The 15,377-nt window shown below is 35.7% G+C and overlaps 1 protein-coding gene across 8 annotated transcripts in view; it reads right to left on the reverse strand.

Moving 5' to 3' along the window:
- LOC111052018 (gonadotropin-releasing hormone II receptor) overlaps nucleotides 1-15,377 on the reverse strand; it is a 352,206-nt gene that overhangs the window by 267,172 nt on the left and 69,657 nt on the right. Inside the window, exon 1 of one of the 8 annotated variants that reach the window (XM_039421487.1) lies at nucleotides 1,985-2,084. The exons of the other annotated variants lie outside the window; for them this stretch is intronic. The gene's annotated coding sequence lies outside the window, so the exon portion shown is untranslated. Of the gene's footprint in view, nucleotides 1-1,984; nucleotides 2,085-15,377 lie in introns of those variants that run through there. 8 annotated transcript variants of the gene reach the window in all.

Below are 15,377 nucleotides of genomic sequence, written 5' to 3' on the forward strand. Positions count from 1 at the left end.
AGTAGTTAGTGGAAAAAGGGTGACCATGGAGAGAACAAAGAAAAGGCCATTGTGAACCAGAGTAAATTAAGAACAACAGGTCTAGATTACTCTTCATTGAAGAATGGAGACTTTTTCCCCTTGAAGCTCATTAAGACAAGCAGAAGAGATCCACCTGACATCACGCAGAGGAATATACGAGGAATACGATTCATTGGTGAGTAATAATGACCAACCGTTTTACATCTACAGATTGAGAACTCTTGCCGATTACGATTATTGAAGACAGGAACCTTAAAATTCAGCCTTGCCAACAGATTAGACTGCTCACGGAACCCACGGAATGAATAGCTCATTCCCTACTTTTACGCTCCATTTTCAACGATCATGGTGTCAAGTCTCGTAGAGTGTTGACTCTCACACTAAAGCTCCCAGGTTCAAATCATGCTCTATCAATTCTATCTAAATTGTTTTATCTTATTCTGATAATAAATCATTATAAGAAAATAATTATGATGATTAGATAGAATAATTAAATTCTACCATTTTATTATTATTATTACATTGATTTATCAAAATAATTGGATAAATTATAAGGAAAAACTGTTTATTATATTGGAATCCAATACTGGAGTTGAAGAAAATATTGTGTATGTAATACGAGCGGGAAGCTTCTTTATCGCTCTTGTCAAAATTACCACGCTCCGCTACGCGTCGCGTGATAACTGTTTTGACTCGAGCGATAAAGTCGCGTTTTACGCTCTTAATACATAAATAACTATTATAATGAGGAACCTGGGTGAAGAATTCGTTAAGGAGATCCTATTCTAGTATCGGCTGAGTATTAAACACACAATGACTGGATGACTGGCTATGGATTATAAATGACTATCAGGTAACCCGTCCTCCGTAAGGGTCTAATTAAAAACTTCACAATCTGGAAACTTGACATAATGAAATCTTGAAGAATTGATAATAGGCATGTAACCATCCTCGGTAAATGAGGAATCTGTGTGCAAAATTTCAAGTTAATCAGTTCAGACGTGATGATGTGTCTTTCGTGTATCTCCTACATATATAAGCCGATTCTTTCCTTTATTATGAATACTAGATGATTATTCTTTTGGAACTTAAGAGCTTTAATTACGATCCTGTAATGGATCATGAGTCCAATCTCTGATTGCAACACTGAAATCATTCTTATCAAAAACGGGGAAGTATTCATCATCAGAAATGGGAAGATGACAAGTTTTGATTGTTGTCTTCTTCTTGTTTCCTACTTATTGTAATGTGTTGATTATATGTATATAAAGTTGACCTCCAGATTCAGCTGCAAATACGAATGAAATTTTTAAATGAAACCTTCAAACTTTGCTGATTAATTTCAATTTTTTGGCAATTTTTACTTTGAAATATTCGATTGAATGCAGTTGATCTGCTCAGTATTTCAGGAGCACTTTACCAGAAATGGGCCTAATGCAAAAGCATATTTGCTTGTTGGAAAACATTCATAAGATTTTTAATAAATTTTTAAGAGAAAGTAAATGATGAAGAATGGGTGCATGAACTCATTTTGAACAAATGAATTTGTAACATTACAAGAGCATTGTAGTGAATAATGTTTCTGTTCACTTGGTCATGGCATTTGATTATTGGTTTGTCACCCAACTAAATCCACAATCACTGGTTCGGTTTCTATTTAGGAATGAAGTTATCCTTTAGTTGACCGAGTTAGGACTTTCAAATCCTCTCTATCACTCAATCTCACTTTTACTGTTTGTAAAACATAAACAGTTTTGGACCGAGCCCGCTGATCTTTTCACAATCATTCCTAAGATTGTATTTTCGAATGGAGAAATGAATATATTTCAACTTCAAATGCCAATGTCTTATATAATTATGACTTTTTATATCACATAGATAACACTTGGGTCAAAAATAAAATGATATTTCATGCTGTAACTCAATTATAATTTCATACTGTGTTATATCTCGATAAACTTACTCAGTATTCGAGCAATTTGCAATGCGAATATTAGTGATTCCTTAGGTTCGGATCACGGCACGTCACGTTCGACCGAGGGTTGCGCGTTGAATGCTGGTCGCAGAGCGTCGCGACGCTGTAACACGACGCTGAGCGCCGTCGCCGACGCCAGACTCACGCTTGCGCAACACTCTTTGTCAGATTCATAAACTGTCAGCATTACTTATGAATCACATCGAAGCTTACTATTCGACCAAACCTGACAGATTGAAGTGAAATTTATTTGAACTGTCAGCATTCCTTATGAATTGCAGCAATGCTAGCTAATCAACCAATGCTGGCAGCTCAAGGTGACTTTCACTATAGCAGCCAAAAACCACCCCGTCTAGACTCAGCAATATGTTGCTGCTCCCTCATGGGTAGGCCTACTCGTTACAGTATATGCATTTAATTGCGTTGTTATGATAATTGTGCTCACGTACAATACGTACATTCACGTTCTTTCTTAATCTATCACAGAAAACACACAAAGAAGAAAAGAAGAAGAAGAAGAAGAAGAAGAAGAAGAAGAAGAAAAGAAGAAGAAGAAGAAGAAGAAGAAGAAGAAGAAGAAGAAGAAGAAGAAGACAAGAAGAAGAAGAAGAAGAAAAGAAGAAGAAGAAGAAGAAGAAGAAAAGAAGACGAAGAAGAAGAAGAAGAAGAAGAAGAAGAAGAGAAGAAGAAGAAGAAGAAGAAAAGAAGAAGAAGAAGAAGAAGAAGAAGAAGAAGAAGAAGAAGAAGAAGAAGAAGAAGAAGAAGAAGAAGAAAACTTTCACTCTCTCTCTCTCTCTCTCTCTCTCTCTCTCTCTCTCTCTCTCTCTCTCTCTCTCTCTCTCTCTCTCTCTCTCTCTCTCTCTCTTCCTACCCACATGATAAAATATAGTAAGATCCACTTCAATCTGTCGGCATTGGTTGAATGTGGAGTATTGATTTTTTTTTTGCTGACAGTGAAGAGTGAAACTACGAGTAACTACATAATCATTTGAAACTCTAATCCAGACTCAACTTTTCTTTTACAGAATGTCAAGATCCATCGTCATAATACCCTATAACCTTCAAAAATCTATTGTCTCACTTATCAGATTTTCCAAGGCTTCAATCGTGATAACTCCCATTGTCACGCATTACTTGAGAAGGACTTTTGAAGAAAAATTTGAAGTTGAGCACTTCAGTGTTACATTTTAGGACAAGCATAGAATCTCTGAGATTTTGCAACTCCCACTTAACAATGAAAGTGGAAACCTATTTTCATAAGCATTTGAACTGGAAGCACCCATTCACAACATATTCACTTTCTCACTTGGAAGATGAACTTACTCAGAGAGTTATCAAGATATGAGACTTCTGTTACTTAGATCTGGTTCTTAGCTTCATAAGTTGAAAAATGAGCTTTAGGCCTAGTTCTCATTCTAGCAATTCACAATTATTATCATAACAACACGGCGAGCTGTGCGATGTTCACTGAGCGATGTTCACTACTTTTTGTCTATTCATCCATTTATTTATTTACTTATTTATTTATCATTCACAATCAACTTAAGGACAAAGAAACAGGAAACAGACTACAGTCCAAACCATCTTTTTGACCGAGTGAAGTGAGGTCTGAAATTCAAGTCGACGGTTTTCATTTCTCTTTATGTTCAAATGTTTATATGTTTATATGTGCATTTTCAGCGAAACGCAGCAATAGATTTCCATGAAATTGGACGTATATATAAGTTTTTTTTTCAAATATTGAATTTTAAGGATAATACAAAAGAGAAAGGAGTTTCCTTCGAACACCAATTATACCGTAAAAATCAGACTATAGAATTATTCATCATAAATCAGCAGTCTAGTCGAACATCTTGAGAATGTATCTTTCCGTCAACGTAGACAGTTTACTAACTGTGTCTTTCCATAGTCTACTAACTTTGTCTTTCTATAAGCTGAGGCCAAGATTCTAGTTTGGAGTTTAGAGTCAGATAGACAACATTTTTTACATTTTTCTTTTTTAATCTGATGATTGAAATTGCAACAAATATTATTGAAACAAAATTGATTTATAAGATCACACACACACACACACGAATTCGAATAAGTGCAACTTGTCAAACATCATCTGTTTGATCTAATAGAATTTTATAAGGACGGTAAAAAATCGATGTGTATGTAACTGGCTTTTACTAAACAGGCTTCACGAATTACAATACGATAATAGGATAGTTGATACAATACATGGTTTTAATTCAGATTCATTCATTGATAGAAATAAAAGGAGATTCCGGTGTCGATAGCATCGAAGTCGCCAGGCTGGTCTGGATCATTTATGAATTTCTCAGTATGCAGTATCCACTCAGCAGCTCTAATACAAACACAAACATTAGTTTCGTTTTACTTGGAATAGTGAGACATTATTTCATTATGTCCATTATTACAATAGATCAATTCAGATCGAGTTAGCTGTTAGAGTAATATATGTAATTACATTCTATACTCACTGTTCAGATCAGCACAATGTTTATAGCCTACTGTAAGCAGTGAGTATAGAATGTTACATTCTATACTCACTGACTGCATATTTATACTGTGTAATAGATTTTATTGATTGTTGCAAAGATTTTAAGTCACTGATTCAACAGGAAATCCATGGTAATATTCAACGATTTCAACCTAATGAATTAGATTGTTGTATGACAAAATTGAAATCCCGACAACGTAAATAATTCAGTGATGTTAACTGTACAAGGTTACTTTTTCTCGTATTTTATTGAGTGATAATGAGAGATGATTTCTGATTCCATATTTGGATTCAACCTTTTGAAGTTTGAAACTTTCAAAGCTGGAATTTTTTTTGTCTTTTTCTAAAAAGACTTTTCCACTTCAACATTAAAATGTACATTTCACAATATGCATAACAAGATATCAATAACAATAAAGAGGAAATGACTCTTATCGATTATAAACTCCTAAAAATTGAATTCCTTTATCAATTCTCGCCTGTATTCCACTGCCTCCCTCAATATCCTACTAGACTCGTCCAAAATTTTCCATTCAGATACTCAATTACTGTCTCTCTCTCTAGCATCGCCCCTCTCAGATATTTCTTTCTTATTTCACCCAAAATTGAACATTTACCGATGAAATGATAAGCATCTTCCGTTTCTCGGCTATTGCACATAGAACAGATACCTATCCCCTCCTCTCTTTGCGGTGCGTGATTGAGCGATAATAGCCCAGAGGAGGCCCTTGAAAATCATCGAGGTAACATTCCGTTTGGACTCATCATTCATGTAATTTCTCGTTCCATCGTCAATTTTTACATCTGCGTAGATTCTGTGAAACTGTGACCGCTCTCTTCTCTCTAGCCACTTACTTTTAACTTTAGCTTTTATCTTCTCCATTACCCTCTCCCACGTTGCTTCCCACCCCCTCCTGAAATTTGCTGCTTGCCAGTTGTCCGCTGTTATCGGCAATTCAATATCAAACTCACTTAATATCCGTCTCCATTCAGAATACCAACCACACTTTTATCTTAAACAATGCCTTGCGATCAATGTTCGATATCGGTCGCCAGGTATCTCAAAAGAATTCAATACATATTTTATATGAACGCTCAAAGTATACAACCACAAAATTTCCTTTCCTGTCACTAAGTATACTATATAATTTGGCGTATTACACGGTAGTCCAAATATTTTCTTGACAAACAACCTCAGAAATTTTTCTAGTTCTTCTCTCTCCGCATATCCCAATACCTGTGCTGCATATGTTACAACTGCTTTACTTATCGAATCAAAAATTCCTCATTTCATTGACAGAGGTGCTTCATCATTCAAAATGAGTCTTCGCCATACACTATAATCCCAAATCTGGCAGCTGTTATCTTACATTTAAAATGTGCGGTTAGGGCAAGTCTTGATGAAAAAACAACTCGCAGGTATCTGTACTCATTCACTGTTTCAATAACTTCATTTCCATAGTACCACTTCTCTCTTTCTCCCAATCGTCCTCCTCTTCTGAAAACTACAATCTTGGATTTAGCCATGTTCACTGTGAGATTCCACCTTATGCAATATCCCTTTAACTTATTTATCATTGACTGCAGATGTCGAGGATTCTCAGACAACAATACCACGTCATCAGAATATAACAGCGAATTTATCAGCCTCTGCCCAACATAATATACCTCCACCAATAACATCACTCAAATCATTCAAAAATAGTGTGAATAGCAACGGGGAGAATACGCATCCCTGTTTTAATCCATTTCTGGTTTCAAAGTATTCTGTTAAGTTACCCTCCACGCCATGCCATACAGGAGACTTCGTATTTCTATATAGACTCCTCAACATCGCAATAAATTTAGTCGACACTCCCAATTCACTCAGTTTAAAAAATAAAGCCTCTCTGTCCACACTATCGTAGCCCAAAAAGAAATAGTACAACTTCTTTGTAGGTCTATTCAACGTTTTCATTACTATATTGAATAGAACAAAAATATTATCAGTAGCCGAATAACCTCTCCGAAAGCCACACTGATTCTCTTTAATAATCTTTTCTCTGTCCTCCCACAACTGCAACCTTCTCAGTAAAATAAATGAAAATACTTTAGCGAGAGCATTTATAAAAGATATGGCTCTATAATTATTCACTTCATTAGTATCACCTTTTTCATGCAATGGAAATATAATTGAACGTGGAAACCCTGTTGGTATCTGTCCACCTCTGACGATGGCATTGGAAAAAGTCAAAATAATCTCTTTGTAATTTTTTGACGCATTCTTGTAAAACTCAGCAGGAACTCTGTTATCACCTGGAGCCTTATTGTTGCGCATTGTCTTGAAGGTACTTTCCAATTCATTCATATCTATGTATTTGTCAAGAGTTTGATCTTCAACATTCCTCGCCGCATAATATGTGACTACCCCGCAAACTGATCCAAACACTCGTCTGAAGTGTTCAACCCAATCCTCAGCACTCACAGTTCCCGAAATCTTGAACTCTCTACACTTGAATTTCTTTATCAGAGCCCACAAATCACTGGAATCCTTGACTCTTCTGAATTGTTCTTTTATATCGCTGTAATACGCTTGCCTTTTACTCTTACATAGCAGTTTGTATTCCTTTACTACCTTCATATAATTTTCTCTCACCTGCTCCGAATTTGATTTTCTAAACACATTCAATAGGCTGAACACTCGCTTTCTCATAACCGCACACTCTTTGTCGAACCACTTTTCTCTCCATCCTTCTCTCTTTCTATCAGGTTGGGGCACATAATTTGCAGCTCTATATACAAGATTATTTAATACTTTATAAGTCTCCTCACTACTCTCGGGAAGACCATTTATTTCTCTACAAGCATTGGTGAGTTTAGATATATATTCATTCTTCCTCGCTTCCTTCCATTTCAACTTCGGTAAGAGTGGTAAAATTGTGCTCTCTCTTTCTAGAGTATCAACCGTGATTAGCGTAGCTTCAATTGGGAAATGATCAGATAAAAATTCTGGCACAATAGAAAATTTTCCAACTATTTGCGCTAATTCGACAGCCATGCAACATTGATCTATTACGGAAGCCCCTCTGCCTATAAAAGTAAAGTCTCCCCACCTATCTCCACTTATCCTTCTATTCATAATGATGAAATTAAAAACCTCACAGAACTCCAATATTTTCTTACCTTTCATATTAATCACCTCATCCTTTGACTCTTGCTTATTACTCAGTGCATTTCCCAATTCTATTACATCTGTTAATCCGACATGTCCTGTCCATTTCCTATTCTACCGTTAAAATCTCCAATTAAAATCATATTATTTCTATTATGCTCTTGCACTATCATAAACTCCCATAATGTATTGAATTCTCTCTCCCATTCCATGTCTCCTCCACCACTCAGGTAAATTGGAACTATATAATATTCATCCCGTTGTCCTGCATTCATGTGAATAACTTTCCTCTCAAGCGCATCGATTACCTTACAAAAACTCTCTATTCTTTTACTAATTTCTATTAACTTTCCTCCCTTTGCTCTACCTCAGTTTGATTCTCCAACTGCGAATTCCCAGTATAAATTGTAATCTGGAAAACAGTTTTCAAAATACAATTGCTTTCCTCTTTCAACAAACGTCTCCAATAGTACAAAAACATCATAATTACAAATAAAATTATATACTTGAACAATCTTACCACTTAATCCAGCCACATTGTACGCTACTATACTCAACTGTCCCTTCTCACACGGACTGACGGCGTTATCTCAGCGGTTGCGGTCTTCGTCCTCGCCGCCTCGCTCCTCCTCATCACACATGCTCCCGCTCACGGCCCGCATCACACTCTCATCGAACATGCTCCCGATCTTCTGCAGCCCATCCTCTCCCTCCGAGACCAGTCCATTCTCCTCATCCAGCGTGAAAACCCGACTATTCACGATTAAACGATCCACTTCAACCGATACTCTCCTCTCACTCCCGGAACTTGTTTCTTCAACTCGCCAAGCACCCGGAAAAGCTTTGATCGTCGTTTTCTTGTGTCGAAAGCAAAGTCTTTATGAATCACAAACTGTGTACCCTTCAGCTTCCTACTGTTTCTCGTGATGAAATGGATGTCCTGATCGTCCGGAAAATGCGCAATGATTGGCCCGTTATCTATTTTCTTGCCCAATGCATGTGCTCGATTAACCAGGTACCTGCTCGTGCCCCCAAATGACTCACACAAAAGTCTTTGACAGTTCTCACGTAATCCACTGTTGCACATTCATATTTCAGCCCGCGAAAAATTATATTGTTCCTTCTCGATCTATTTTCAAAATTTTCCATCTTCCTGATTATGAGATTATTCTGAATTTTTTGAGCAACAATTTGATTTCTTAACTGTTAATTCTCGACAGAGAGTTTATTCACTTTTTCAATTAGACCATTTAAATCCACCTTTGTAGCTAGCAGCGCGAGTTTTTCATCCATAGCCTTACTAACCGCTTTTCAAAACGGTCAAATAGTGATTCAATAAAGTCTGAGTTCACATTACCGGAAGCTTTAACACTTGGGTCTGGAGCACGCTTTTTCTGTTCCATCTCTTCGAGCTCAGGCGAACTTTTAGCACGAGGACTCTTCTTAGCACTATCGTCCGGTGAAAAGTATTGTAAGATACTGTTCTTATTCATTCAGCTTCGAATATTTCGATTCACTTGAGAACAATTTCACAAATAAAAAACAAATTGATAATTCAATTTATTACGAAAGAACTTTTAGCTCTAGGTCTCTTTTTAGCACTACCGTCTGGTGGAAAGTATTGTTGGATACTGTTTTTATTAATTTAAACTTTGAATATCTCGATTCACTTGAAAACAATTTCACAAATAAATAACAAATTGATAATTCAATTTATTACGAAAGAACGTTTTAGGTTAAACATGCACTAAATGAACCGATTAAGCACGACCCGTCCGGAAACTTGAGATAAGAGAGCAAAACAATTCTGCGACCGCTCCGTTCAACAGCTCACTATCAACTCCTAATTTGAGAACATACGATTTGAAATCGAAAAGTTGTCAGTTGTAATTGGGGAATGATTTTAAAAAACCAATACTTTTATTTTCCATAACTGTACTCATAAAAAATAATATGATAATATATTTTATATTCAAATGAAACGTTTAGTTTTTAAATAAAAAAATATTTTTGAGCCCCAAAATCCATTGGAGAGTTACCGAATTGCTTGATCAAGAGATTCAATTGATTGATGATAAAGTTCAATTATTGCGCCGTGAACATAGAGAATTTGATCTTCATCAAGTTCAAATGTTTGGAGACAAAAGTCGTGTTGCCAATACATACATAGAAATGATTCTCATTAATCATTCGTGAACAGTACAGGGGAAATAATTGAGGAGTTGGGTGGAAAAACGACCTGAGTCAAAAAATCAAGTTTTGTGTAAATTGAGTTTGAAATATTTAGTACACATCTTCATTATTTCATCAGAATGCAATATTCTTGCAAGTATTTGAACTTTATTGATCTTTTTATATTATTTTCAATGCTATTATTCATAATTAGCCAGTAATCCAAGGCTAACTGATATTAATTGATATAAGGTGTGTTGTCTCAGGTCGTTTTTCCATAACCCTGGTTGTTACATGTTCAGAGGTTCAATAAAATGATGAAAAACCCGTATCAAGAGTAGTGATAATGATAATATATTGCTCATGATATTGGATAATTAATAAGTAGGTAATAAAGATCTAAAAAATGTCATTTAGAAGTGAACAATTGAAGATGATATTTTCTTCTTGAACACGTTTCTTCCCATGATCAAGACTCTGGAATGTTACATGGTACTGTTCTGATTTTCGGGAAATTCATAAACCCAATGCTTTCAGCATCGGATTCTTCTTCAGGAGCGTCTTCTTCATTATTTTCATCATCTAGAGGATAATTGGTTCCCTTGGATGTATTAATGATCTTCTTATACCATTCATTTGGTAGAGAGTTAGGAGAGTTAGTTGGGAGGATATTTTTAATATTCTTTCCGAAGAATGGACATTGATATGTCCAAAGCTCCGCCAATTTATGTAGATGCATTACAATATAATCTTGTATAGTTATTCCAAATTGCTTTTTCCATATCATATACAGTTCAATAATTATTTTCTTAGTCTATATTATGTAAATTCATCTATAATTTTGCTGTATTGTAAGCTATTGTATATGAGTGTATAAGCCAGTATATACTGTAATCTACATAAGTACAAGTAATCTACAAAGTACTCAATCAATCAATCAATCAATCAGCTTCTTCTTTTGTAAGAAAACAAAATAAGGATTTCACTGGCTGCTGGCTCACAGCTTGTCAGCTGAATAATTTCAGGTTTGCCACATAAACAAAAAATTTTCACAACTCAATCATTTTTCAAGATACAACAACATTTTATGTACCAATCTGTTCAGAATTTAATGGCGGATAGAATGAAGCGTGTTGCGGAAAAACGACACGAGTGGCCTCGGGTCGTTTTTCTACCCAGCTCCTCAATTTCACAATTGAAAATAATAATTTCACACATACAAAGCCTATGGAATACTGTGTACGTAGTACAGTATCCTTTCCTGCTCAAATCAAACCTGTACTGTAGGCTACAGAAGAGTCACGACATGTCAATTGGAAAATTTTCTCATTTTCAAATGTCTGCTCATGATATGATATCTTCTCATTTACATTTGACGATTTCTCAAATACAATTCACTACTCTCAATTACATGTGTGATGACTTCCTAAATACAGTTGACTATTCTCATTTAGGCTACATCTGACATTCTCTCAATTACAAGTGACTATTCTCAAATACAATTGATACTTTCTCAAATAAACTTTTTACTTTCTCAAATAAAATTGGAAAAGGTGTTGTGACTACTATTTTTTTTTTTTTTTGAGGAGCAGGGTATGATTACTAAATCTTTTCTCCGGAACGTCTTTTCACAAAAAGTGAGCATGCCGTACACAAGTAAAATATTCAATCCAAGGTTTACAAGAGAGTTTTTGCAAGGATTGACAGACACAGAAGAAAATGTCAATATGGAGAGAAACTAAGAGACAAATTTCATTTTATCATAGGCTATCCTGATCTTGAGATACAATGTTACAACAGTAAGTGAATTCTCAGTGAAGCCTGTTCAAGAATATAAACTTACTGACGTGCTATTCTTGAATCTTAACAAGCCTCCCATTCGCATCATTCTAGCAATAGCCCAAATTCAATGCGGAAAATTCTCGGGAAATTGTGTTACCAAGTCACCATTGATTGTGATGAACCTAATTTGGCGTTGAATTGTAGAGGATTTTATTCACTTGGAAACAGTTCTGGATTTTTTCACTATGTTTGAGTTATATGGAGAAAAAAACAGGTATTTTTAACACTGTAAGGTTAGCAGAGGGTATTTTTTTGTGAAGAATCATTTTCAGACTATTTGTACCAAATAACTAAAAAATCAGTACCACAATACATTCTGGCAGCATGTTTCCTCGCTCCCTTCTCATGTCTCAAGTGGATGAACAGAAAAATAAACTATGAATTCGCTAAGCTGTGACTCAATGAGTCTGAACGAAAAAGGAGATAAGTTGCTGATTCATAAATTCACGGCAAGCCCCATAGCAAACCAGTTACTTCGAACAGTGAAGGAGACAATGGAGATATGCAGGGATATGCAAGTACCCCGCATTGTATGCTCAATCCGTAAATGAGTTTTGTGTAAGTGTGTATTAGCGATCGTAGCACAACGTGGTGGCAATTTTGGAAACTGGAGTGTATCCCAATTAGGTGGAGTACTAACAAAATGGGGAGATTTTTTTTTATTACGTTTCTACATGGCTTTAAGCATGTAGAAGTGATTTTTACTAAAATTGAGCAGTGACACTACGAGGTCTCCCCTTAGTGTACACACCTCCCCTTAATGTGCTGTGTATACTTGATTGTCTCCCCGTATTATACCTTGTTCCAACACACACACACACACACACACACACACACAAACACACACACACACACACACACACACACACACACACACACACACACACACACACACACACACACACACACACACACACACACACACACACACACACACACAGACCAATACCCAAAAACCACTTTTTTGGACTCAGGGGACCTTGAAACGTATAGAAATTGGGGTACTTTACAATACTTTCCTTACCTATGGTAATAGGGCAAGTAAAGTAAAAATCTGGTGTGGTACACTCACACAACTTTCCTTGCTCATATTTGAAACTACGATCAGACTTCTGTCAGTATATGTGTATATATAATTTTTTCAGAGTACTTTTTCTTTGTGTGAATTGTGAAATTCGATTATTTTTTTTCAGTCGTCATTTTTTTAAAGTCGTCAAAACAGTTGCTCTACAGATGAAATATCTCGACTATGTGCTCTTTTTATGAACTGCGCTACCTACCTACTTCATGCACGAGAAGGAGGTTACTAATTCCAATTCCCAAGGTGAATTGGTGGACCCTCCATTGGTTTCCCAGAAAGGAGACTTATGCCAGTTGATAGAGCTGATAAATAACTATACAGAGTATGAATTTGAAAAGAAATCGGTCAAGTTATTTTTTGAGAAAATCGTGAAAAACATGGTTTTTTAGCAATTATCCGCCATTTTTCTCAAGAATATTACGGAGCTCCTGCAATTTTCCCAGAAAAAAAAACTCATGTCATTTGATAGGGCTTATAAAAAGCTATCCATGGTATGAATTTGAAGAAAATCGTTAGAGCCGTTTTCGAGAAAACCGTGAAAAACATGGTTTTTTAGTCACTGTCCGCCATTTTTCTCAAGAATATTACGAATATAAAAGAAATATAAAATATGGAATTTTCCCAGAAATGAGACTCATGCCAGTTGATAGTGCTTATGAATATCTATCTATGGTATGAATTTGAAGAAAGTCGTTGGAGCCGTTTTCGAGAAAACCGTGAAAAACATGGATTTTTAGTCATTATCCACCATTTTTCTCAAGAATATTACGGAGCTCCTGAATTTTTCCCAGAGATGAGACTTATGCCAGTTGATAGGGCTTATAAATAGCTATCCATGGTATAAATTTGAAGAGAATCGTTAGAGCCGTTTTTGAGAAAACCGTGAAAAACATGGTTTTTTAGTCATTATCCGCCATTTTTTCCGCCATCTTGGATTGAATTTTATTGAATTTCTTATTGTCGGATACTCAAGATATAAGGACCTTCAGTTTAAAATTTCAAGTCAATCGGTTAATTAGGAATGGAGTTATCGTACACACACACACACATACACACACACACACAAACACACACACATACACTTACACAGACCAACACCCAAAAATCATGTTTTTGGACTCAAGGGACCTTGAAACGTATAGAAAACATGAAATTAGGGTACCTTAATTTTTTTTGGAAAGCAATACTTTCCTTACCTATGGTAATAGGGCAAGGAAAGTAATAAAATTTCAAGTCAATCGGTTAATTAGGAATGGAGTTATCGTGTTCACAGACATACACACATACACACACACACACACACACATACACACACACAGACCAACACCCAAAAATCATGTTTTTGGACTCAAGGGACCTTGAAATGTATAGAAAACATGAAATTAGGGTACCTTAATTTTTTTTGGAAAGCAATACTTTCCTTACCTATGGTAATAGGGCAAGGAAAGTAATAAAATTTCAAGTCAATCGGTTAATTAGGAATGGAGTTATCGTGTTCACAGACATACACACATACACACACACACACACCACATACACACACACAGACCAACACCCAAAAATCATGTTTTTGGATTCAAGGGACCTTGAAATGTATAGAAAACATGAAATTAGGGTACCTTAATTTTTTCTGGAAAGCAATACTTTCCTTACCTATGGTAATAGGGCAAGGAAAGTAATAAAATTTTTCAAAAATGTGTGAAATTTGAAGGAAAAATAAATTTTGATGAATTTCAGTTTTTGATCAACAATATCTTCCGATTGTTAACATTGAGATACCTAATTTTCAGCTTCAACCATCATCACCAACTACATTGTCCTTACATTGATATTTCGCACAATGACATAAGTTTATGAGATCATATTCTATGAGAATCACCCGCTAGATGCACTTCATTTCAGTATTTCCTAGTGGAGAGGCGCTCTTAAGGACACCTCAAGGATCAAAATTTCAAACACTTATTACATTTGACACAATGCTCTGATTCCATCGTACTACACTTCATTCTTCTCGGCTCGTCAAGGCGGCCCAGAATCTTGCATCATAAGTCAAATTCGGTCGAAAAATGAAAAATTTGTTGTTGAGTGTACGGTACTTAAGCCCATATTCCAATACACAGAAAATAGCCGATTTCTATATTCAAAGCTATGTGTATCTCTGTAGCCCCGTATTATAAAAATCATTACTTGATCTTGAAATGTGAAATTGCATTTTTTCTTTCATCTGCTGTAAACGATTCATGAAAAAATATGTTCGTAAAGTGAGATTTGATTGTTGAAGAAAATCCGGAAATTCTAGATATTCTTCTCATATTAACAGTTTTGGCAGTTCTATGATATGCCAGAGTGATCCAAGATGGATTTTAGGCAGCTGAGCTCGTAGAGGATGAATTTATCTACAATTTGGAATCAATCGTGAGTTTCTATTCATCAGACTCGTTTTAGAAACTCTTGATCAACAGTAAAATCACGAAAAATGTAAAAACTGAAATCGCCATTTTTAAAATCTTCTGTAACTTTTGAATTGTATTTGAATAGGAAGTATTATTTATTGGAGTGGGTAAAGGGGGACAATTTCAACATCTCCACTTGATTTGGAAATTTTATCAGAAGTATTTCACAAGACATG

This window comes from Nilaparvata lugens, chromosome 2 (assembly GCF_014356525.2).
Source record: "Nilaparvata lugens isolate BPH chromosome 2, ASM1435652v1, whole genome shotgun sequence".
NCBI lineage: Eukaryota > Metazoa > Arthropoda > Insecta > Hemiptera > Delphacidae > Nilaparvata > Nilaparvata lugens.